At 40.9% G+C, this 8,302-nt stretch overlaps 1 pseudogene; it reads left to right on the top strand.

Annotated features, from left to right (window-relative positions):
* The first annotated feature begins 7,380 nt into the window (after window positions 1-7,380).
* Window positions 7,381-7,976, top strand: LOC103596513 (annotated as a pseudogene).
* Window positions 7,977-8,302: the final 326 nt, after the last annotated feature.

Here is an 8,302-nt window from a genome sequence, read left to right as displayed (position 1 = left end):
TATTATTGCACGTTACCTTAAACCAGCTGTAGAATACAGTCCACTTGGGCTCCACCCGGCAATCTCTCTAAGCGTAGTTAGACTCGGGTCTTTTCTGCCATGCAGCCTCCATACTGATGAGTTTCACACCTTTGGATCACTGCCACTCTCAGCACAGTCAATCTGCACATCTAAGCTGAGCAGGTGCATGTGGCTAAGGGATCAGGACAGCAACAAAGCTGTATGCACAACTATCATATCCATCTGACCTGGTCTGCAACATAGAAAAGTAGGATTACACAGTGAGACTGAAACAGTGAGGCCTGCGTTACAGCTTCCACTTTTTAAAAAACTATCATTCACTGAGAGCCTTCAGTGTGACAGACTCTGTGTGCTTCCCACTTTACAAGCTGTTGTGGACTGAATGTTTATGTCCTTCCAAAATTCATATGTTGAGCCCTAACCCCCAATGTGATGGCATTTGGAAATGAGGCTTTGGGGAGATAATTAGGGGCCCTCATGATGGGATTAGTGTCCTTAAAGAAGAGACCAGAGAGATTGCTCTATAGAGTTCTCCCCACAGTAACACCCCACCCCTATGTGATGACCCAAGGAGAAGGTGGCAGTCCCTCACAAGCCAGGAAGAGAGCCCTCACCAGAACACAGCTGTGCTGCCACCCTGGTCTTGGACTTTCAGCCTCCAGAACTGTGAGAAAATAAAATTTATGTTGCTTAAGCCACCCAGTATATAGTAGTCTTTTACAAGCCCAAGGTAACGAAGAAACAGTCATTACCCTTTGTCCTCACCACTGTGCCCAAGAACCAGTCCCTGACCTCAGGGAACTTACAGTTTAGTGACTAGGTACAAATACCAGGGCGATTAGGTACAGTTATAGGGCAGTACACCGAGGACAGCCTGGGGAAAGGAATATATAAACTACCCCCTCAACACACACAAATACAAGGGGTTCCTTTCTTTCTCACTTTCTTTCTTTGTTCCTTCCTTTCTTTCTTTCTCTCTTCCTTCCCTCCTTTCTTTTTCTTTCTTTCTTTCACTAATGATAACAGCAAGCAATGTAATTTGAAAATGATGTCAAGTATGTGTTTCTTCCCATCTCTTGCCTCACAACTTCTCAGGAGCTATGCATCTCTGTCTCTCTGTCTCTCTGTCTGTTTGTCTCTCTCTCTCTCTCTCACACACACACACACACACACACACACACACACACACACACACATGCATGAATTTCTCTTCATTCTTGCCCTTCTCTGCTTCAAAATTTTTGGAAAGGTTGGGCCAGGAATCGTCAGTATCCTGAGGTTTCAAAACAATCATGCCCTGCTGAGTGTGATGGTTTCAGAACCAAGGACAGCACTTTGTCCACCTCCACCATACTTACAATTTTGTATCTACACCTATGGCATTGGTAAATCATAATTAAGACAGATCTCCCACACCACTCTAAGGAAATAATACTAATAGTAAAATATTGGTAACAACACCTAACATTTACTTAGCGTTTAATATGTGCTGTACGTGTATTATTTCATTTATTCCTCATAACAACCCTGTAAGCTAGATATTTTTATTATCCCCATTTTATAGCTGAGAAACAAATTCAGGAGGAAGTCAAGGGGTTTACCCAAGGTCATGTAGATAGAAAGAATCAGAGCCAGAATTAGAATGTAAATTAGACATTTATTGTTATTATTCTATTTGATGTCCTACTTATATAACTGTTTGCCAAAATTATTTTTTCTCTGAATAACTTTTCTGTAATAAAGCACTGTTTTCCAGGAACACTATCAGAATTATGTGCATTTTACCATATGAACTTATACTGACATGATTGAAATAATCTTGAGACACTGGGCTTCCATGAAGCCAGAAAACATGCGGAGTCTCCTGCAAGGAGTCGTATTGTGAGGCTGAGACAAGACATTCCCAATTAACCACTGCCTTCAACCTTAACCTGAGTGATAGACAGGTACTGCCACCAACAGGGAGGAAATGAGAAGAGAAAATAATTTTCACGGAAAATTGCTGTTTTTCAAGGACTTTGCTAGGCATTTTGGCAATATTTCGAAATTTTGTGGAGGGTTTTGTTCCTTGGTTTTTGTTTGTTTGTTTCTTTTGGCTGCTGGCTGGTAAGGAGATCAGAACCCTTGACCTTGGCATTATCGGCACCAGGCTCTAAACAAATGAGCTAACAGGCAGCCATTTTTTTCCTTTTTTTTTTTGGCTGCTGGCTGGTACGCGAGTATTTTTAAATGTTATGATCGCTTTTAAAAATAAAGTTTATTACATTTTTTTCAATTATATACAGACACTCAAGAGAAAAATAAAACCAAAAGGAAAAACTCACGTATTTTCCAATGCCCAAAGACAACCATTCTTTCTATTTTTTGTGTTTGTCCACACAAAAATCTTTATAAAGTTAATTTCACCAAGTGGGGGGGAGTGTGAGCCAGGATGTTGGCCCCCATTGCAGCGTCTGACAAAGTTGCTAAGCATTTATCAGATAAATATACGGGGGCTACAAGTAAACCCTCATTTGAAGGAAGGATAGCATTTGTTTTTAAAATTAAGGTTCTTAAAATTTATCTAGTAATGATATAGATAAGCTTATGGATATTTTGAAGTTGAATTTCAATAATAAACCATAAATTTTGATAGCTGATTTACCAATCCCATGGAAGCAATCTCAAATCTGAGGATTTCAGGAACTCCAACATCAACTTGCTATCTATTTATACACCAGTAGGTGGTACTAGGTGATTTTTCTTTTCTCTTTTAAGTAAGCTGGGGAGTGTGTGTGTGTGTGTGTGTGTGTGTGTGTGTGTGTGTGTGTGTGTGTGAGAGAGAGACAGAGACAGAGACAGAGACAAAGACAGAGAATAGTGAAAATGGACTTGAGGAAAATTTTGAAGTGAGGTGATGGAAAAATTCTAAAACTGGATTTTTGTGACGGTTCATAAATTTAAATCACAAATTTACTAAAAGCACTTGAATTATATCTCAGTAAAGTTGTAAAAAGGGGGGAAAAAAAACTAAAATAAACTTTTCCATACAGGCTTTATCTTGAGAATTCATAACATAGTTTGTCTATAGATTCATAAGAAAGCACTCTGCTTGGCTACAATTTTAAATTTTAAATTTATTTATATAATCTGGGCATGATTCCACCCTTTTACTTCTTTAACCTGCATCCTTTCAAAATTGCCTCAGAACATCAGAAAATCACCATTAGGCTGCAAGTACTTAATGAACCAATATAATTAACTAAATATTTAAAGCCTCTTTTCCTAGGTTATTTAATACTCTCAGATAGAAACAATACAATTTCTAGTCTGGCCTTTCAACATCTTTGCCGTGCAGAGTATCTCCATAGACAAGAGCCCACAAACCCACATCTTTAATTTGGATAATATATTCAGCATTTAATTTGATTTTTTTTTTTTTACTCAAGCTTAGTACTGAAGTGTTGCCCAGTGTTCCTAAAAATAGAAAGCTGTGATGTGACTGAGGAAGAAAATACATGTGTGGACAAACTGTGTTCAAGCACGAGTTATAGTGCTGTTGCCTGGGGGTTCGATGTGAATGAATCAACAATCTATATTAGCTAAGGTGTGTTTAATCAGAAAAACACATCAAGGTACTGCAATACAGTTCTGACTCTAACCACCCATAATTAGCATTCAGACTCCACAGGTTAAAGAGCACAGTAACGAAAAAAACTGCCACCCTCCCTCTGACCAACTGGCTACAAATTTGGGAGTTTTAATGACCCCTTCCAGTTCAATCATTCACTAGAATGACTCACAGAACTCAGGAAAGCACTACACTTATGATTACAGTTTATTATAATGATACGAATTAGGATCAACTAAGTGAGGAAACATGTAGGGCAAGGTCTGGGAGGGTCCCAAAGGCAGAGCTTCCCTCCTGTTAAAAAAAACTTCTGTTAGCACAGGACCACTCAGAGGAGACTGGTCGGGAATATAGAACCGTGGAGGGTGCCGTTTGCTAAAAAGACTCAGGCCCAGACCAAAGTTTCTCAGCCACACCCCTCTGCCACCCACAACCAGCCCAGCGATGACCACCGAGCAGCCTCAGGAAGCACCCTGGGCTCCCAACCTGGGGCGGTGAGGGGGCAAGGGCTTCAGCCACTCCCCCCCACCCCCACCCCCGATATCTGCACCCAGCCCAGCAATGACTGATCCACTTCTGGAAGCCCCCTGATCTCCCTTGCAGGAAGGAGGGGGTTGCCACAGGCCTCAACCCATGCCTCCTACTTCCTCCTTCTCACACCCTATTTCTTCCCCCTTCCCCTCTCTCCCGCCCCACAGCTGCTCCACAACAACATCATAGAGTGTAAAGAAACAATATTAATAAATAAACAACATAAAAATAAAAACTTCTGTCAAAAAAGAAAAGAGGAGCTGCTGAAAGCCAAGAGTGCAGCAGACCACAGCCATCTCTGTTCAGACAGCCTGGTAATCTTTAAAAGCCCCTGAAGCTATTGGGTAATGGAATCGTGAATATTTATTTCCCGATTTAAGACTAAAAGACGTTGCTCATTCGTTCATTCTTAATTTCGTTCAGCAAATATGTCATGAGCACCTACTCTGCGCCATGCAGTGCTGTAGGTACTACTGAAGCGACCGTGAACAGAAATGGCAAAGCTTTTTTTCTCATCAAGGTTCGCTTCTAGTGGGGAGCACAGTGGGTGGAAGCAGACAATAAATACATAACAAAAAACATCATGGAGGTCAGATAGAAATGAGTATTGTGAAGAAAAATTAGTGTAAAATGCCCGAGTAATGAGGGGCTGGCTGTTTTCACTCAGAGAAAAGCCTTGTATGACACAGAGAACTGGAAAATGCGGGGGAGAACTGTGTGAATACCTGACAGCTGGAAGTTCCAGGTAAAGGCAAATGCAAATTTCATGAGTAATGAGGGGCTGGCTGTTTTCACTCAGAGAAAAGCCTTGTATGACACAGAGAACTGGAAAATGCAGGGGAGAACTGTGTGAATACCTGACAGCTGGAAGTTCCAGGTAAAGGCAAATGCAAATTTCAGGTGTGGGGTTAAAGAACTGCAACGAGCCAGTGCCAGCTTACCCAGAGAGCTAAGTGTGACAGGAATGGTAGGAAATACGATCAGAGAAGCAGTTGGATTCAAGCATACAAGGTTCTGGAAGCCATGTAGGTATTTTGGATTTTATTCAAGTGTAATGGAAACTATTGGAGGATTCTGAGCGGGAGAGTGAAATGACTTGATTTCGATTTTAACATACTCATTCTTGATGCTAAGTGGAGAAAGGATAAGGAGACGGGAGGGAAAGGCCATGAGCAGTGGGAGGCTATTGAACAATCCTGGATAGAGATCACTGTGACTCGGATTAGGGTGGTAGCATGGAGGTGTGAGGGGGAGTCAGATTCTGGATATGCTTTGTAAGTAAACCAACAAGACTTGCTGATAGAATGGATTTGGACTGTGTGGAGAAAGAGAAGTCAAGGATGACTCCAAGTTTGTTGCAGGGACAACTGGAAAAGATGCTGTTGACATTAACTGAGCTGCAGAACACCAGGAAGGTATTTACATATTTTTCTAAGTCTTTTTGGAACACTTAGTGCTCTAATATAGCTGAATTACATTGTGACTATACTATTTCTAACTACTTTGACTCCTAAATGGCTAATGGCTTGAAACAAATACAGTACAGTGCTTGGAACTGCGAAAGGACTCAACAATATTAGCTACTCTTACTGCACTTTAGATCACAGTATAGGTTCCAGGTAAAGTGAATTATTTTGTAAAATATCCAGAACAACTAGACAAAAAATAAGGATAGTCCATGAGAAAATACCCTATTTTTTTTTTCTGATTTAGTCACTTAACATCCATCTAGGTAAAGGGAGAATGTTCAAGTGTATGAATACTCAGAAGAGACTAAATTTGAATGCATGGCTCTCTGATTCATTCTCTTGGAATAATTGGAATGACAATTAAAAGCTTAGGAGATGGAGGGCTGCCTGTTTAGCTCAGTTGGTTAGAGCCTGGTGTTGTTAACACCAAGGACAAGAGTTTGGATCCCAGGACTGGCCAGCCACCAAAAAAAAGAAAGAAAGCAGCAGCAGCAGCTTAAGAGATGGAGACTATAATAGTTTGTGAGCTCTTAAGAAATGTTGCTGGGGAAGAACATTTAACCTTTATAAGGCAGAAAATGTATATTTATTTCAATCATACTGTTTTGTGCCCTGTGCTCTACTGTTTAGTTTTCATGAAAATATGCAGAATGTATGTCTTACAACCAGCAGAGCAAGCACAGGTCCCACATTGCCCATTGCTTATTTTAATCAACTTTATTGAATTATAATTTACATACAACAAATGCAACCATTCAATAAGTTCCACAAGTTTTGACAAACATACATTTGTCTACCCGCTATCACAATCAAGATAAGCAATACTGCCATCATGGCTTTCCCAGTAGATCTCCCTCCCACTCTCTGGTTACCAGCTCTTCTGTTTACTGTTAAAGATTATTATCTCCAAGTCACCAACTTCTGTTTGGCCAGGGAAACTTAAATCTATAAGTCCGGTGATTTTCCTTCTTTTGGGGAGAAAAACAGCCTTCTACTCCAGAGTGACATTGCCTGGTATATTTTAGGGAGGAGGTATTAGTGACGTTTTTCACCAAGTGCTCTTAGATTAAAAAAAAAAAAAACCTATGTCTGTCTTTGGGTAGGACTTTTCTAACTTCATATTAATGAAAGATGAACAAATGATGTACTCTAAAACGTGGAAGAGGAAGAAATGATAGGTACAAGGGGAAAAGGATGAGGCTCCACCAACCCCAGGCCCAAGTCTAAGCTCTATCACTTACTAACTGGATGACATTGGAGGAGGTTAGTTAACAAAACCCAGCCTCACTTTCCTTGTCTGTAAAATGGACAATAGTGGCCTCATGTACTGATTTGGTCTATTTGTGCGTCTGTTTCTGAAAATGCAAAATAGTAAAATTACTATGGAAAATAGTTCACTTTCTTAAAACGTTAAACCACTCTACCACACAGCCGTTCCACTTTTAGGTATTTATCCAAGAAAAAGGAAAGCGTGTGTTCACATAAAGAATTGTACACAAAAGTTTACAGTAGCCTTATTACTGTAGTAGCCACACACCAGACAACAATCCCAATTTCTATCAACAGGTCAACGGGAAAAAAAGCCGTGGTACACACATACACACACACACACACACACACGCAATGTAATTCTACTCGGCAATAAAAAAGAAATGAACTATGGATCCATGAAACGATGAGAATAAATCTCAAAATAATTGTGCTCAGAGAAAGAAACCAGATCAAAATAAATAAATAAGTATGTGAAAAATGGTAGATGCAGCCCCTGAGTCGCCCGGCAGCTTCTATTGGTTCAGCAGCGTGTCGTCGTCACCTCCCGAGGGCGGGGCACCTGACCGGCCAGCAGAGCTGTCGTCCGTGTCCCCACCTGACCTGTGGCCCACGCCCGGTGTCGCCAGGCTCCTGCCCTACTTCTGCTGGGGCCAAGTGATGCGGGATTTCGGCCGAGGCTGCCAGCAGCTGGGCATCCCCACCGCTGACTTTCCTGAACAAGCTGTACATGACCTTCACCTGAGGTATCCACCGGCATTTATTATGGTTGCCAGTGCAGATGTCCCTAAGACGACCGTGAGCGCAAGATGCAACCCAAACGTCGAGAACACAAGTCCGTGCAAACGCACATCACGCACACCTTCAAAGGCGGTTTCAGCGGGGAAATCCTCAGTGTGCCCATCGCTGGCCACCTCGGACCAGAAAAGAACTTTGATTCTGCAGAGTCATTTATCTCAGCAAGTCAAGGTGGTACTGAGGAAGCTGAGAAACAACTAGATTCACCAGAACATTTGAAACTCAAAGAAGCCAATTTCTTCCGGGTTCCTAAAAGCAGAATAATGAATGGCCGCTGATGAAAAGTCATCTTATTTATTCACTCACTGTTTTCTAGTATTTCACTGTTCATAACCACGCAGTCTCATCTTGATTATATTTTAAAAATCAAACGTTTTTCTACAGCTGTGAATTGGTTTGAACAGTGCCATGTAGTTACTATGTTACACTTCAATTATTAAATTAAACCCATCGTGCCACAGAACTAAAAAGATTCATTTAAACATCAAAATTATTTTTCATGTAATATGTTGATTTCAATGTACCACTAGGATGGTATTAAGTGTCTTATAATGGAAATGAAATGTAGGTAACTATGGGTAAAAAGGCAAGTCATTAGTCTGAA

Source organism: Galeopterus variegatus, unplaced genomic scaffold (assembly GCF_000696425.1).
Source record: "Galeopterus variegatus unplaced genomic scaffold, G_variegatus-3.0.2 Scaffold2036, whole genome shotgun sequence".
NCBI classification, from domain to species: Eukaryota; Metazoa; Chordata; class Mammalia; order Dermoptera; family Cynocephalidae; genus Galeopterus; species Galeopterus variegatus.
The sequence above is the reverse complement of the archived record's forward strand: the minus strand, read 5'-3'. Positions and strand labels throughout refer to the sequence as shown.